The following is an 18,323-nucleotide window of genomic DNA, read 5'->3' as shown; positions in this document are numbered from 1 at the left end:
CTTTTTAAAAGGGTACCAAGCCTTAATCGTAGTATCTAACATTAATTAACAATTTAATCTTCTCATTGAGGGCAGTGCATTGTATCGAAGTTCTTTTGTAGGTGCGAACACAGAGTAATGAAAGCGTCCGTCATTTCTTTACGTCTAATCAGCGGAAAATGAATGGATTAAATCTTTTTACGTGAACATTCAGCTGTCACAGAGCAAATCAAAGCTTCATGTCTTTATTTATGTTCGGACATTCAACATAAAAATTAAGCAGCTTACCTTTCAGTTTAAATATTATAAAATATTCAGGTTAAATATTATTATGATCGTTTATTCTTTTAATTTTAAGAGTATTATGATTGGTTACATCTTCAATGAAAACCTGGCTTTTGACTGGGCCAGCCTTCGTGCCTTTGAAATCTAAAGTCCGCTAAAGGCTATAAGCTTTAGAATTAGCTGTAGTTCGGAACTTCCAGTTTAGCAGTCAGGCAGAAATTCTATAAGGTTGCATGGGACTAACACAAGGAAATTATGGTGCCCTGGACTTGATATAGGAAAACATAAGTGAGTGCTTGAAGTGAAAACAGGAAAACATATGTGGCAATGCTTGAAACGACTGCCGAAATATGTCATTGAATTTACATTTCTGGTGCACGATTATTTGCTGTTATACTAACTTCTTAGATTACATGCTACGTTTTTGGGTTGTTTTTACTGGATATTAATTTTAATTTACGAATGTAAAATTTAATGCGAGTTACGTCTGAGTTAAGGGGTATTTAATTATTCCAGTTTGGGAATTTCTGTTCGAGAACTTATCATCGAAGTTACTTACTTTTTGTCACGTATAGTCTTACATCCAACTATTGGCGAATCGAGATAAAATAGTTTTTATTTTGTATGTTTCGAACCCCTAGGAATTTTTATGTGGTGTTCCAATTCGTATTTAACCGTGATGAAAACCGTTGTTGTAAATTACATACCAATTTCCTCGTCAGAAATTTCTCCATCGTGACAGGGATCGATCGCCGACCATTCAACTACCGCTGATGAATCTACATGTATCTCTGAATCGGCAAACTCTGAAATACAAAAGCATTTTTTTAATTAAACAGCGACAGCTTCGTCTCGCCGAATCTGTTACCAGACCGAATCCGTTTTTTTACCATTTCATTTGAATAATTCTCGCCATCTTCATTTCTCAGTAGATTATTTATTTGTGTTAAACAAGTGAAACATTGCTATGCACAAAATTCATCTTTACTTGACGAAAGCACGTGCGAATGGATGCTTCTTTCTAGCAAAGCTGAAATGTAAAATTTGTCCAGCTAAGCCGATTTTTTCAGTTTTGAGGAAACTTTCAGTTTTAAATATTTTCTCTTTTCTTTTACTGAGGAATAGTTCTGTACTTTTGAGTTCGATCTGTACGGAAATGGATGTAATAATTTAAGTGGGCATAAATAATGTACGGGTAATTATTTTTATCAATTCTATCTAGTTAGGATTGAGGTTGAATGCCCTAGTAACATATGCATTTTGTAATAAAGCTTAGTCTTCTGAAAGCAACGTGCGCGACTCGCATGCCGCTTATGCGAATGTTTCCTGCTCGCTCCATCTCGTTGAGCATCGGCAACCATGTAATTATTTATTATGCGGAGCTTTCTGGGTCATGCATAATGTGTATTGATCATAAGCGATCAAGGCGTCAGCTTTATTGTTATTTGTATTGGTGCAATTATAACATAGCATAACATAGTGATCTCGGCGCTGAAGCGTAGGCCTGATGTGGCCTGTCGCCGATTCTTTTCCTTTTCGTGCCTTGTTCACAGAAGATATACAATCATGTCATTTGACCGGATATTTTCATGACTGACGATAGTTTGAAGTAGCTACTAGACTTCCACCGGGTTCGATAAGGAGCTAGGCATTTCAAATTTGAGCATATATTTTTCCATAGCTTTATCTAGTCTGTTCTTGAACGCGTTCATACTTGGAGCGCCAACGATGTCATCGGAGAGGCTGTTGCACATGTCGGTGATTCGAAGCGAGAAGAAATTTTGTCGCGTGGAGAAGTTGCAGCGCAGTTTTTTTAGCTTATAGCCGTGGCCCCTGGTGTTGGTTCTTGTTTCATGAGATCTTTTTCCACACTAGACTTTTCAATCATTGCTCTCTCGTTGCAGCCATGTCTTCTCATACTGTAATCTTGCTGTTCATTGTTCTTCCCGAGGTGAAGTACTTTACACTTGTTAGCATTAAACCGCAGCTGCCACGTATCAGCCCAGTTAACTAAACTGTCAAGATCATCTTGTAATTGCGCTTTATTTGACGCATCCTTCACTGAATGTTCACTTTTCCATCCAAAATGATTTGCAACTTAATTTATTCCAACTCTTGTGATTGCTCGTAGTTTTCCGTAAAATTGGTTGATGTCTCAATAAATGGACAGCATTATTGGCAGCGGCAGGTGTTTGTGTTTGTTTCAGGTGTCGGTGATGGCATATGTGCTTATTGATTCCATTCATTGCGGAAAACATTTACATCCCGGAAATATTGACACGCGTGATCAAAAGGTGTACCGCATTTTCTGATTTTTAAACTAAATTCGCCAATCAACAGCTGTTAAGTTCTCCCCCGTCCGCTGCAGCATTTGTGGTGTAATTGTGAAAGTTTTCAGTATATATTATGGGCAAAAAATATTTGAAATAATTTTAGTGCATATGAAATAAGTGGTATAAAAATCTTACCGAATAGAATTTACGTAAGGATCTATAAGGTCCATTTGTCAACCTGGATTGCAATTTATTTACAAGTAGCTCAGACCTAAGCCTCTTCTTCAGATTGAATTTTTCGAGCCTCGTTATGTGTGGGCGGCACGCAATCCCGCTACAAAAGTTTGTCGTTAAAATGCTGCCACGAAACGATTTCAAATTTATGATTCGGCAAAAATGTCCCAAAGCGCTCTCGATTCGGAAGTAAATGATGCCCAGGCTTGTTCGAAATCGACATTTCAGATTTATTATGGAGGCATTGTTAGCATTCGCTGGCTTTGATTTGCGCCAGAAATTTGAATCGGATGCTTTCTTTGAATCTTGCTAGAACTGAGTTATGGTGAACGTGTGGCCAATTCGTTTTTCACAGAAAGGTAGGAAATTAAAAAAAAAAACATTGGAGACTCAACTCTGCGTCTGTCGTCTGAACATGACAGGCAGTTTGAGCGTGTTGAAGAATAATCGCTCGTTTGTTATTCTGAGATCTATCTATATTTTTTAGCATTATGCTCTGGATGTATTCAACTTTTGGGTGCTATTGCACTTTAATATTTTTATCTAATATTTTCTTGTATGCGAGTGGTGGCATTTTTTTGCTATGCCAAACGCAAGAATTTCCGGACGCACCTTATTTTCTCGGTATTTATGTGCTTATATTCATGGGTTTGATGGTGATGGGACGTGGATGGGCTTCCAGCAGTGCTGCTTAATCGACGTCGGAGCGACGGTAATTACGGCCGGACGCTGAGCTCTTATATTGTGGGGCTCTACAGCAGGAAGAAGGCTTGGCGAAAAAGCTAATGAATTCCTAGTTTGTCTGTCCAGCGCACAACTCCCGCTTGGCAATGAAATAATCCTGCTAATCTAAGTACTGAATAAAAGAATGATATCCAAAAATGAATCTTCATTTAAATGACAGTATATTTTTTATTTGTACTCTATCGAACTCTGGAAGTGAAACCAGATCCAGAGTTGTAATAGTTACGAGAAAAAAAAACTTGTGCAGAGGTGAAACTTAACGAAACAAAGAAAAATATTTTATGCTAAAAATCCTTTGGGGAATTTAGAAAACGTATTATCCTCTGAAAGCATAGTATATATTAAACAGTGCTCTTGGATTTAGGATTCTCCCGTCTAATTAGCGATGGTTTATAAAATTGAAGTAGTAAATAGTGGCCTCAGGAAGACCTCGATCTGACTGACGCATGGTTTGATTCTAGACAAATTGTGCTAGCATTCCATTTTATCAATCATGCTAATTTGATTTTTTCTACTTGCTCGTTTCAAGAAACGCGAAGCTGTGCTTTGAAACACGATTTTTTATTTATTTATGCGGTATATTGAACAGATGTGTTCTGAATGCCCTCAACACTTGCTTGCAATTCACGTCTCGTACCTAGAATTTTCCTATGCATAAATCAAGTTTTTAATTGAATGGTTTTATGATTGTACTAATTCTCTTATATTTTGTTTCGGTTAACAGAGTGTGGTAATAAAGTGAACTGCTAGTGAGTCCTCATGGGAATGACATGAGTCTGTATGCCAAAAAGAACAGCAATGGATAACCTCATGGGAGACGCTTAATAACCTCGTAGAAGACGCTTAATGGAAGCCTGTACAAACAGCTGGTGAGTATTTAATCTTATATATAATATATATGTACATCAAAATGTTGTGTTTGAAGCTTGGCGCCGTCAATATATAGGGGCTGTTCGAGTGATATGACAAAACCTTTCGTGTCAGAATATTAGATACCTGGACCCGAGATTTTATTTTGAATGAAACAATAATAAATAATTCAATGGGGAAAAATGTAAATTTTTATCGAATTTTTAAGTGTGATTTCACATTGGTTAGATGTTGGTTGAAACGGGTGATTATTTGAATAACATTCGTAAGGTTAAAAATTATTAAAGAGAAGCGGAATTCGGGATGTTCGTGTTCGGAATATCCTAAATTTAGAATTCAGGCTAACTGGATTTTCAAGTCGCGAAGATTATTTATCCCAGGCATCACCGAGTCAACCTGCTAGCATCAAATAAACTTGTGCAAGATATTATTCGAGAAGCAAAAACAGTTCAGATATCTAGTTATTTGATCCATCATTCAAACTAACCCATAAAATATGCATGGAAAGTGTTTTGAATGTTTTTAATATATTGTTAGAGGTGCGAATCGCTCTGCAGATTTTACTTATTGGCTAGTTTTTTATTCAAACGGCATGGCTTCCTTCTGACCCTTATAGCTATTGTTGTTATGAATTTATACATTCCTTTAAAACATATAACACTGAACTTAATAATAAATAAAAATAAATTCAATGAATATTTAGAATAAATCATTCGAATAAACGAGCTAGTTTCTCATATTTGTTTTTCTATATGTTACACTTGACATGCTATCAATGTTGGTTGTTATCGAAATATTTATTACTGATCTAGGTTATTCACATTTATATTAACATCCCTTAAATATGATTCACCATTCCAAAATTTGTCCTTATTCTTCTTAAAAAGGTTGAATTCTGACGATTTATCCCTACTGATATGACAATAAACCGGTCAAATTTAGAGTAAACTGCGTGTCTGATTTAAATACTTGCTAAGTACTAAACATTGTAATTTTTGCTGCCTTTGCAACCACTTAGACTGAAAAAAATTTCATTATAAGACAGTGACTTGCTAATAAATGATGGAATTGTAACCTAATCAAATGTCACATCAATTTATCGTTTCCATTTGGGCTTGTTGACTTGTAAAGGACCTGCTGTTTTATACACGACGGTATAAATGATTTAACCCCCTTATGTTAAACTACGAGCGCAGTGGCGCTTAAATATCGTTAGCTGTTCATCAGCTATATGTAAATTATCTATTGAATTTTAGTCGGTCCGATGGTCATTCATTGCCTTGAATTGGAATGATCTACTGGAGATTTATTGTTTTCTTAATTCTGGAAAATCTTCATGGTAATATTGGCATCAAAAAATGTTTGAAATTCGAACGAAAATTGTTTGTTCGTTATAGGATTTACTTGGATATACCGTAAAACCCTTAGTTTTGTGATGGAAACTCATTACCGGTACTCTAGTTAACAGACCTTTTGATACAAAAAGCCATAAAAATTGGTAATGTATCCGTGAACAAAGATTTTAATTTATTCATGGACAAAATGTTACCTCTTGAGCTCTTTGATGGTCATCTATGCTTTGAAATAAGGTTAGAACCAAATTACAGCTGTGGTCGCTCTAGTCGAGTTGTTCATAACAAACACCTTTTTAAAAGCAGTCAACAATAATTTCTCATTATTGTCGCTGTTAACCCGCGTTAAGTTACAAATGGAGTCGAATTGCTAGATAACAACGTCGATTCTGATGTATAACTTTTGTATCGAGCGGCAGATGTAAACCTCTGATCGTCTTGGAATGTTTTTTTTATAAGTGAACCAACACGAGCGTAATTAAAAGAAAAATTTTCCGGTATCGTCTAGGATTTCCACTGCAAGTTAAATGTTGTCTCAATTTTCGTCGTTGGTTAAGACATAGGTAGTTTATGCCATAACAAAAATTTTCGGCATGCTATAATCGTCTCGCATCGTCTCCCAAGAAAAATATAATAAAATAAAAAACACTAACGAAACGCACGTGCGAGGGCTAAAGTGTCTCAACCGTGAGTATCGTTAAACGATTACCTGAGATTACCTGAACGATATCCTTGAGTATCGTTAAACGAACCTCAATTCTTAAGTCAACATTTCCATGATATTCACAAGATTTTTGCACACATTACTGAGCGTACGTGTTAATCCCTCGAAGGCGTCCGTTGACGAGATAAAAACAAGCGAGTCAAGAAGCTGTCGCTTATTTCATCACTCGCTCGTTTCCTCCGGGCTGTTGTTTACTAGGCGACCAATTACCCAAGTTGTCATTGTGTTTTATTGTTGAACTCAATTGCGAAAAGCAAAGTTGTGTGACTTGTTTTGGACTTTAAGTTTGATAGAAAACTTTGATAGTGAATTTTATTGTACGTCGTTCACACTTAAATTTGACCCCTGTGCACTGTGTATGCAAAATACAAAACTTGTAGCATTTATTAAGAGGTATTTTACGCAATAGAACGTGCGTGATTGTAATTTTTAGAAATGAAGTTATTGTACGGTTGCAGCATTCCAATTTAATGCACGACCACAGTGTGCACAATCATGATATATTTTTCGCCGCAATATCAATCTTTGGGTAGAAATTCTATTAGTTAACATGCATTTATATTTTTGCGACTATTTAGTGTATCAATATGGTAATAACTTTCTATTGGTATGATATAGTAATAGTAATGGTATTTTACCGAATCACCATATAGGTTCTGTTAGATGTAACTACTATTAATTATTTTGAAGACGTAGTTTTGTTTCGCTAATGCATTTGCTGCGGCGAGCTTGGTATTGATTTAGGACTTATTGATGCACACTATTTTTGCTTATACTGCTTTCAATTTTATTTTACGCTTAGAGTAGCCCTATTATTTTACACACGGTGTTGAATTGGATGTTCAATGTTCATGCCTTCAAATTAGTTAGTCTCCTGCCTTCATAAATTACAGTCTTCACTGTAAATTATGTTCAAAAATTTTTCGGATTATAAATTTTCTTTGCTGTAAACATTACAAGCATACTCGCATTTCTCTCCTCTTCCCTCCTCACATGGGCATGACAAACTTGTTTTTACAGAAATATGCGATGTATGCGTGGGCAGTTGAAGGTAGGCATAGTGCAGCTGGCCTCTTTTATACCCGGGCTGCTGAGCATTGATGAGTGCCTCAATGTAATCTACACTTGTGGACGCCGTTGCCTGTTTCTTTCACCATGTGCCTCTGAACTCATCGTGTCAGAGATGTATTTCAATCCCACTTTACACTGGCGTTAAAGAGCTTTGTGGTGCTCACTAGTGTTCCTCTAACAGTAAAACCCTTTAATTTATTCAAAACCTTCTAATACCCTTTATGCCTGATTGTGGTTATTCAGCAATACCACCAAGTTCCAATATAGCTTTAATGTTCATCGTTGGTGAATTAAATGCAGGCGCAAAAAAGTTTTTACTGATCCCTGACATATTTTTCTTTCAATATACCTAAATATCTCGTTATGGGTGTTATTGCCACATTCAAATCCAGCTTTACACGTTCTTTAAAAAGCTTCACTTTCCCTGGCTGTAAAATTGCTCAAAGGTCTTGCCTTAGAGCAATTTTTGAGCAAAAAATAGCCTTGTATGAACATTTTTGAGCAAAAATTGCATCGTATGAACATTTTTTGAGCAAAAAATTGCCTCGTATGTCAGAGCTTACGTGTACATCTTGACATAAATTTACCGTAGTTTCATTAGCTCGCCTTGAAAATACTTTTCATTTAATTATCCATAACACAATACTTGTAAAATGGATGAGAATAATCAAATATAGCGTTGTGGTTGCGGACCTGCGTTATGCGAGCGTCGTCACCGTTCCATTAAAGTCCACAACTACTGCACCACATGCAACACTATTTGCATGTGCCCAGAAAATCATTGCAGTGATGTTGAATGTTCGCTTGTTCTTTGACTCGTTCAAAGTGTTATAAGGAGATATTGCGGTAGATCTAAAAAATTGTCATATATGTAATAGATAAGTTGATGAAATAATTTTTAATTCATATTGTATTCGTGAATGACCAAATGGTAATATTACACCAGAATTATCAGTGCTTAGTTATTTCTGGTTGTCGAAATGAGGCTACCGGCATCATTTGTGTTCATGAAAATCCGTACGGTTAGCTAAACTTAGTCAATATTTTGGTTACATTTTCTGTCAAAATTTAATAATAGTTATTCTATGCGAAATATTCCCTTAAACGTTCGGATATTGAGCCAGTGTGTATTTGTATATTCTATAATTTTCTCTGTGTATCCTCGAGACTCTCTTCTTGAGCTGGTTTGCTCTCTCGCTATCGCGGTTTTTAAAGAGCACGTCTCGTAAAGAAGTCCCGTCCAACTCATCGCCCAGAGTGAACTTGAAACACGCGCCCGTAAACCCCGAAATTTTTCGACCAAGAATAGCTTGGAAAGTCTTAACCGAAAAACGTCATTCCTTTCTCGTCGTTTGCTGCCAAATTCAATCATGGAAAGAAGTCGCTTGCTTTCTTGCAAGTAAAATTTTCTAGTGAAATGGAAATATGTGAATAGTCTTCTGTACGAGTGATTGTGTGACATAATTACTGAAGCATGCCCCCAACTCGAGTAATACGCGAAATTCGCTCAAAAGTATTAAATTTATGATGTAAGAAATGCTCATACATCATATATGAAACCCAATCAGATTCGCTTGTTTAACGAAACACTATGTTCGCTTAGTCGTACATTATAAAACTGGGATTTGAGTTTGACCGAAAATCATGTATAAATAAGGTTTACTTGTAAAACTGGCGTCATACACGACAATACATTAAAACGCTGAGAATGTAAATTTTCTCTCTAATTCCCTGATTATCTATCATTTCTAGTAAGCAAGCGCCTTCAGCAAATTTAATCTTGCCTGTCCTCGCAGCAAGCATACAAGGGTTCCTAGCATCTAATTAAGTCTTCGTTGCGCTAATGCCGCTTAATTCTTTACCAAGTGCGCTCACTATCTCGAGATAAATCTTCGCGTTGTGTGTGGTAATTACTCAGGCCGGCACGCCATTGCCGTGATTGCGTTGTTGCGACAACATCGCTCCTTAATTGACATGTTTTCTAGCTGCGAATTCGTCTTCAGTTTTAGCCTGAACCTCTGCATGTACACATGAATCGTTGCAAGATTTGGAAGCCGATGTTTTGAAAACATGTTGAGAGAGAGCCTGATTAATAAAAGTAAAAAAAATTGGATCCCATGTATCGACGATGCAAAAAGTGGGGAAAATTCGAGAATGTGTAAAAGAATAGGTGAAGAAACTTACCTTTCTGCGATGCTTCGAGTGGAAACCTAATGACAGTGGAATCCTCGGCCTCCTGATAATGGTTTGACGATTTTGTCCTCGGGTATATTTCTTATTGCTTGTTGTTCAACGCTTGGCATATAGAACTGTTTTCGAAGCATATAAAGTTATAATAATTTTAGAGTGCATTAATCAGATTATTTTCGTTCGAACAAAGCTTGGCATTAATATCATGTGTTGGTGGTGCTTTCTAAAAACGTATCACAGTGGGAAATCAGCTTTGTCGTTATTTTGAAAGCGCTTCTAGCTTGCAATAGTTCTCGCATACATTTCATTTTACATTCTTTAAGAATCTCTCCACGCCATTGACTTCCCCGCGGTCAGTGCGTGAATGCAACAGTTTGTGTAGTACAAAATTTTAATTTTGGCCCATTGAATCATAAATTTCAAAAGATCTGTCCCTGATCACATTGGCTTTGTCTAAATTGTTACAACGAAGCGAATCTTAACAAAATATTAAGATTCCGAATTTTACGATCTCATACGTATCAGTAAAAATTTGAAAGTGAAAATACAGAAATGTAATCTTTCTTGAAGCTTGTGGATTATGGAAGTCCCAAAATTTACCAGATGTTGAATTGCGTGTCACTATTGGCGCCTCGAAGTGAAGGCCCCTCGACCTGTCCAATTAGTGGACGGCGCTTCAGCGATATTCCAGCCTGGAGAACGAGATTCAATCAACCTTATTAAATGTGACATCGTCGGATGCAAGTGCCCTTTAATGAGACTCCCACGCATTATTCGAGGATATTCAAACCTTTTCATACCTCTGACTCAATATTATTGAAGGAAGTAAATCACGCTTCAGATCTTAAGAACTTGAGTTAATTTTTCTGTAAATTATTTATTTGCATTATTCAAAATTTTCCTACCTGTATCCGTTATTTTATGCACTATAATGATACATTTATGTTCACATATGCATCTAGCCACTTTCAACTGCCATCATTTCTCTTTTTAATCGACTAACCACTACATGCATTACGTCGACTTAAGAAATGCATGTAAAAATTGAGAGGATTCAAGCAGTATGTTATTAGAAATGCAAACAATGATCTCGTTATAATCGCTGTATTTGCTATTGCAACATTGAACTTTTCAAGATTGGCAGAGCTGGTGCTGCTGCTTCAGTAGGCAACAAGCCTTGTTATTGACTTCAAATAAAAATGTTTCAGATGGACTATTATGTCAAGGAACTACTTTGAATTTTTTGTATGTAATCATGCAGTTTAACTGAGGTAAAGGTAAAGTTAACTTTGATTTAAATCATAATAATTTTGGATTTATTTTTTACGTCATTCGTATGTTTTTACATGTTCATTTTTACGGAGACTTTTACCTAAATTCATTTTTCGAGATGTCCACGATACTTCCATATATAGTGTCAGTCGCTCTGTATTTATGGAAGAGGCTGTTCGAAATTTCTGCTCACGTACTGGAAGTTGTTAGGAATTCTGCGCAGTTGCTGCCTCGTCACACTGCGCAGCGCCGTGACAGCGCCGTGACTTGCAGGGCTCCCGTAGCGGTGCTGTCAGCCTGCTTGTGCAGGTCCCTATGCTTAGAGTCGAGTAACTGTGCTTACGCTCAAAGAAATGAGTGGAATTTGTCCAAATAGCGATCCACTTTTTGCCTATGTGGGTCATCCTGACTCAGCTTGGCCAGGCAAGAGAATGGATCGGTGGTTCTTACAGGAAGTGTCACTATATTGACTTCATGACTTTAATTTTTCTGAGGGTATGTTGAACATTCATGCTCGCTGACGCGGCGTCAAGCGAGCTTTGTGAAATTCTGAGCTGACGCTGGCGATCCGACAGTGAGAATTGTAGACTGAGATATTGTGGTCCGAGATATTTTCTCTAAAAATTCGTATTTACATAAGCCATTTTCCTCCTCAAATGACGGAACGCTATATAGTTGAAATTACTTGGAACTTTATATGAGCGCGCAGAACACAAGATATTTAAGCTTATGAACCAGAGCTTAGAAAATTCATATTCTCATACGTGTCTGTCTCGGTCGGACATGTGTCGGGGCAGAAAATCTGATTTCTATTTGAGCGTAGAGGTCGAGACGATAGTCTGGCTGTGTTCTGCCGACTTTTAAAGAAACTTCTTCCATAAAATCATAGCTCGGGCTCCTAGAACAAGCGAGAATCCTTTTGACTAAACTTATGGTTACAGGTGATTGAGGAAAAATTTGAACTTGTTGGTATAAAAATTACATGGAAACGGCGATTGTTCTTCTAATGAAAACCGTTAACCTTATGGCTGACATACGTCTTAAAATTTCAACTTTGGCTCAAGGTTAGGGAGTGAGGCGGAATAATTGCGGTGTATCGAATTCAGTGGCATTCAAGTCTTGCTGTAAAGTAAGGGAAAAGAGCAGGAGCTCGGCAACCTAATAGCCGATAAAATGAATGGTGTCTAATTTGCATATTCTATGAATATTTTTACGAACCATTTTGCTCGACTTAGGAAAGGATTAAATTTAAACCATAAGAAAAAGATTATTTTTAAACCTCAATTTTTTTTAAAAATTGGTACTCTCTTCACACATTTTAAATGCGATCTTGAAAGGTTTGATAAAATAAATGGAGTGATATACATGGAAGCCTTTGTGAATTAATCCATCATATTCTTTTTTAACCTACAATAATTTTTGCGCGCTCTGTTCTGGTTTCTTTACATGTCTCTTAATGCCAAATTCTTGTGTTATTGTCTTGGCTCAATTAATTCCTATTCATTAATTTGTTTTTTAGTGCATATTCACTACTGTATACGTTTCTGCTCGGAATCATTTAGCCCATTCCTCAACTTTTTCCTTTTTCGTCATTGTCCTTTCAATAACCTGTAAAATTCACCTGATCCTTTTTTTTGTATAGGAATTTGGATTAAATGTTAATTTTTTCGTTGGCTTTGAAAATAAAGCAGTAGCAAGCATCTAAGTTCTATTTGGTCTAATTTAAGCGCTCCCTGAACAGCAGTTTGAATTAATGTTAAAAACTTTCCTGGAGAAACTGTAGGAGGCGGTAATTCGTTTGTGAATAAATCCAGTATCGTATTTATGATGGTAAATAGCGATGAAAGTTTCTTAACTAGTGATCTATTGCTGCAGACTCTGCATCGTGCACTGAAAGCGTGCGTAATAGAAAGAGAAGTTGTATTGCACTAGTGCAAATAAAAAACAAACATAATTCATTTGATACCTTCTCTGTTCCTCGTCAGGTGACGAGTTTAGATTAAATGCCCCATTTAATAAATATTATACGTGTTCATACGCGGCGCGAATTAATTATGGTAAATGTGGGAAAATTACTTTGCAAATTGGATGCATGAATGATTATAGTGCTGCTCGCGTTTGCTCAAGTAATTGCAATATAAATTGCACTTGACTTTTTATGGGATGTATGAGAACTGGCAGTCATTACCAGCACAAGAGCGAGGGTATAAGATGAACGGAAGGTTGCTCTCCTGATTGCCAATTTCCTGAATGATTGCCCATTAAAGAAACGGTCTGGATCAAAGTTTTTATTGAAGTGATAAATTTTTGCGTTTTACGTTACAGTCCTTTTATTTTAACACCCTGTCTCTGTTTAACACGTTGACTACGATTGCTTCATCTTGTACTATTATTTCATGTTTTGTACTTTTTATAAGCAGGGTTGCCAGACGGTAATTTTTTCCGGGCAAAATCCGTGATTTAGTTTTTCTCAATTGCGTTGGCCGGCTAAAATTTATGATAGGGGTACTTCCTAATTAAATTTTAAAAGCAAAAAGAAAATAAATGAAATTTTTTTAGCGGAACCTACAAATAAACTAGTAGTATACATTGAATTATCGGCCTTTTTTGGCTTTTTTGTTCTCGGATTTGGCCGATTTTAGGCAACCTGAATTATGTACCACTACCTCCTGCAGAAATACATTTCGTACGGGTACGCATATGTACCAATACGTAGTCAACGTGTTAATGGAGAAAAAGTAAAAAAATAATATCCTTGGCAACCAGCGGACCGAAAGAGGTGAATCATGTCAATAACGGGTTTGAGTTTAATAAATATAGAATAAAATACGATGCAAGTTTGAAGGATATAATAGCGAAGATTCCTATGCAATTGACGTAGCGTTAAATCAACCTGTTGTGGTGATTGGCCTGAACATATAATTACTAAGAAAAAATTGTGAATAAGATGTCAACTTCATATGTGGTTTGCCAAGCTCGAGAAAAGTCATTTATTCAAGAAACCATACTCATGATTTTTGTTGACTACGAGATTTTGTCATGAAATTCACTGAAAATTCTATTATTTATTCACAAATTCTTATAATCTGATATTATGATATTAAAGCTACTGATGAAAGGCATTATTTTTTGATGGTCAAGTGTACGTGTTGATTCCATCAAATTTTTTTCTTTACCGTTTGAATTCCATGCGCCGGATACAATTTCTATTTAACGTGTCTCACTAAATTAAACATAATTTTATAACTTAGATTAGATTACTTCGTATTACTTACTTAACTCTCCGTGTTTTATCCTACTCCAGCATACTGCTTCGTAGAGATTTTAATTAGATTATTGCACATAAGTTTCGTGCATGTTATTTATCTTGTCGCCTATGATGTTGCTCGCTTCTACATTTGCTGCTTAGTGCACCGCCATGGAAATATCCTTCACAGCGAACAACGTTAATTTTCACGGCATTCCTGTTCATTTAACTTCTTTCTCATTGGATTAAACTTTTTAACGTTGGTTGAGTAACCGAATCATTTAACTGGACGCTTAATTTTGATATAGCTAAGTTTACCTGCTATTGTTTACATGTTTTTATTGCCCGTGAGCAGAATCTCAATTATATTCGCTACTATACAGTTGTTAGTGTTGATGTTTGAAATAAATGGTATTTTCCAAGTTGTTTTGTTGTTTCAGTGGCAAAGTTATTTCAAAATAGTTTAACTAGCTCTTGAAGTGTTCAGATTTGTGGCTGTTTGTGTATTCAGTTATTTATATTATTCTTTCTACAATAGTGAAACTATCTTTATAGAAGTTCACCTCGTGTGGCCCGCTGGCTAATAACCCTATGTTTATTTTATTTTTATTTTCATTTTTCATAGAATGAATTTCTGGCCCTAAGTTGCGGTAGATGATATTGCTTCTGTTCGAAATGACCACTGACTATTTGCCCATGTTTTTTACTGTCAAGCAATTTGTAAATTGAATATGTTGATATTTACCGTAGATTTCTTCTCTGTATATATACACTCGAGCTAAAATGAAGCACGGCTTGCTCTCCCGGAGACTTTTACCTATCGTGCCTCGTCTGATTTATGTACTTATACTCGTGAAGAATAGCTCAAATTTGCACTGGCGTTTTCTTCTTGATTCATGTTTTAGTAAGGCCGATATGTAATTGAGTTGGAAGATACCAACTATTTTTAAGTGAAGTGTTTAATTGGACAGTTTCTTCTGCGGAAACTTTTATTCATCCGAAGATAAATAATTATTATGTTAATGATTTTATAAAAGTTAAAAGCCTTGAATAACAAAAAATTGTTTCGACTGAGAAAATTGTTATGACAAAATTTCAGGTTTTAAATTTGATAGACTACAAAGTGTACTGCGAAGAAATGCTTGGTTTTTATTTCCAGGGTTGCAAAAAAACACAGAATTTTTAAATGCTCAACTTACAGGGTTTATTAAGTAATTCGTATCCGTATATCTTTTCTCCTGAATCATTTATGTGGCTTTTTGTAATGGTTCATATTCATTGCCTTATTATTTAAATTTATTCTAATCGTTTAAGATTATGATTGGTTAATAGCAAATAATTTTAGATTATTACTCAAAGCATGCGTTTTTATTATCAATTAATGCAATGCCTGGCGTTATGTCAATAAGAAGCCAAAAAAGATTCAAATTTGAAGCTGATCAAGTAAATTAATTAAATTCTGGATAGAAAATTTTCTATTATTAACACGTCCTTGAAAGGACGTGTTAATAATACAATATGTGTAGGTTATTAAAAGCTAAGTTATTATAAGATATTCCACGAAGTCAAGGACATGACCTCTCTATAAAAAGTTGAAACGCATGTGAATACTAAGGGACATTAATCAGTTGAATCTTGTTCAACTGATTTTTTCTTGGAAGTTTAGGTGATCCAAAATACAAAGCTGAATTATAAGGGAGTTATTTCTTATAGCTTTGCATGATGTCAGCTTGAAAAATGGTTCATATTGCAACCAATTAGTCAAAAATATATTTCACACTAAAATTGTGGCGTTTTTACATGTTACAGCTACCGACCATGTATATATTGAACATGGATTTCCAGGTTTCAATTTGGATTTATCATTAGTACCTACGAATAATGAAACTCGTTATGTGTCACAAGACATTTAAAGAATAATTAAAACCGAATCGGGGAATGGTCAAGTAAGTATAGGATTGACCAAAAAACTCGATGGAGATTTTGAAATGATGTATTCGAGAGTAAAATGTTTTAAAAGCGTCCTAAACCAACTGGTTTTGTTAACAAATCATTCTCTGTTACTAGTTCAAATTAAAAATAATTGTGTTCGGACCTTTTTGTTTGCTGATTTTTAAGAATTGAATGTTGGAGGCTATATATATATATATACCTGTTTGATATTCTTTATAACTTTTATATACTTTTCTATAACTGATCGAACTTCACAAGACTTCTTTTTTTAAATTTCGGTTGCTAGTAAAAACGAATTGTTACCTTCTTTTGAAATCCTAATTGATGAATTACGATTACATTTATTATCTATGAATTCGATTGAAATGTATTTATCACCAATAAAAGGAAGCGCATAAACTCAACCGCAGGTCTACTACGTGTTCCAGTCGTACGGAAATTAATAAAGCGAATTAAATTTATTTGAGCGAATTAGGGAACTTCGACTTTGCATGCAAAAATATTCCAGTTTCATTCGTTTTACAGTTTTGAAACTGTTTTCACCTTTGAGTTGAATTTCTGCATTAAATTTTCGACTCTTGTAGTTCAATATAATTTTAAGTATCTTACAGATTATTTCATCGAGGAGATATNCCGGAAAGTTTCATCAACGAATTCTCTGTTGTGGAAATGCCACGAATTTAATTTCATCTGCTATTTTGAATTCAACGAGTTTTTTTAGTTTAAAGTAGATACAAGTTTTTCGCAGCATATCTTGCTAATGTGGTATCATTTCAATTTGTTCGATTTGGCAACCAACTGTCAATATAATTAGATGACGTAACTATTAACAGTTGTCCGTGACAATTCTAAATTACATTTTGAATATTTTGATGATCACATTGATTTTGACGTTATTCCCATGATATGTAGTCTGTTGTGGAAGTAAAAGTTATGGAAAAAAGAATGGAAGACATTGATTTTAATGAAATGTTCAAATTATTTTATTCAGTTCGTCTACCTGATAGAGAGTTCAGTGTGAAAATACTTTTTAAATTCATAAACGGAAGATAATTTTTTGTGTGGTGGCCAACCAAATGAATCTCTTTCAAACGATTTTTGATCAAACTATTTGATACGTTGCAGGACAATAAAATAGAAAAAACTCAAAGCTATTTTCACTGCAATTTTGACAAGTTTCAAATTTTGTGTTCAATTTGAATAAAAATTAGTATTAAAAATAAAAAGTAGTAAATTTTCCAAATTCAATCCTTAGAAGGTTCTTCCGAATAGTTATCGATATTTACTCAACAAATTCGAAATAAATATCCAATATTCCGAAGGATCTACTCCATTGCTTGGATTTCTAGAGTACATGATGTGATTCTGTCATTTTATCCTTCCATTTCTACAGGAAAGATTCATGTTTTTCGCAACAAATTTCAACTTTTCTATTAATGTTACAAGGTGTTAGTTAAGTTCAAATTACATTGTGTAATTTGACGAATCTTTTCAGTTGTAGTTGTTCTCAGGTAAACAACACGTATTTCCAGGAATATTTGTTTATGCTGGCATCACTCTCTCTCCCCTCTGATGTTACGTGGTTCGTAAGACAATCAACTCTAAACAACATAGCCTTTTCTCATGAGCCTATAGTATAATGGAATACAGCCTTACCGTCGTGATGAGTGGAATAGTTTAATAGCTCTGCATGTAATCTCTATTTGGAACGAAATGTTTTTTAAAGATATATCAAACAAAATGATTTGCAAAACAGGCAAAACATCGAATAAAATACTCATAAAATATACGTTGAATAAATCTTTCAGTATAAGAAAAGAATGCAATAAAATAACCTACAGCCATCCACAGATACATACGCCTTCGCAAAATCCTCCGTCCAATGCAGGTTTAGAACTCGTTTATCGCTAGTACTCTTACTTGCTGATGCATATGAGGCTTGATGAAACCCTGAGCTGATAATTGAATAGAAAAATAAATATTTATTCAGAATGGAAATTTATTTAGAATAGGTATTTATTCCGACTAGGTGGATAGTTAATATGAAGGGATATTCATTCAGAAGTTTTGCCTCAATAATCCCGGTTAATATTAGAAAATTTTACACTAATGGTCAAAGTTATGCTGTA

At 35.2% G+C, this 18,323-nt stretch overlaps 1 protein-coding gene across 2 annotated transcripts in view; it reads left to right on the top strand.

Moving 5' to 3' along the window:
* The first annotated feature begins 533 nt into the window (after nt 1–533).
* Nucleotides 534–18,323, top strand: part of LOC108674760 (rabphilin-1) — a 39,031-nt gene continuing 21,241 nt past the window's right edge. The window contains exon 1 of one of the 2 annotated variants that reach the window (XM_047882878.1): nt 534–552. The gene's annotated coding sequence lies outside the window, so the exon portion shown is untranslated. Of the gene's footprint in view, nt 553–4,216; nt 4,385–18,323 lie in introns of those variants that run through there. The other variant, XM_047882877.1, reaches the window with a different exon arrangement.

This window comes from Hyalella azteca, unplaced genomic scaffold, assembly GCF_000764305.2.
Source record: "Hyalella azteca isolate HAZT.00-mixed unplaced genomic scaffold, Hazt_2.0.2 contig11506, whole genome shotgun sequence".
Lineage (NCBI taxonomy): Eukaryota > Metazoa > Arthropoda > Malacostraca > Amphipoda > Hyalellidae > Hyalella > Hyalella azteca.
This window is presented reverse-complemented; position numbering and strand designations above follow the sequence as displayed.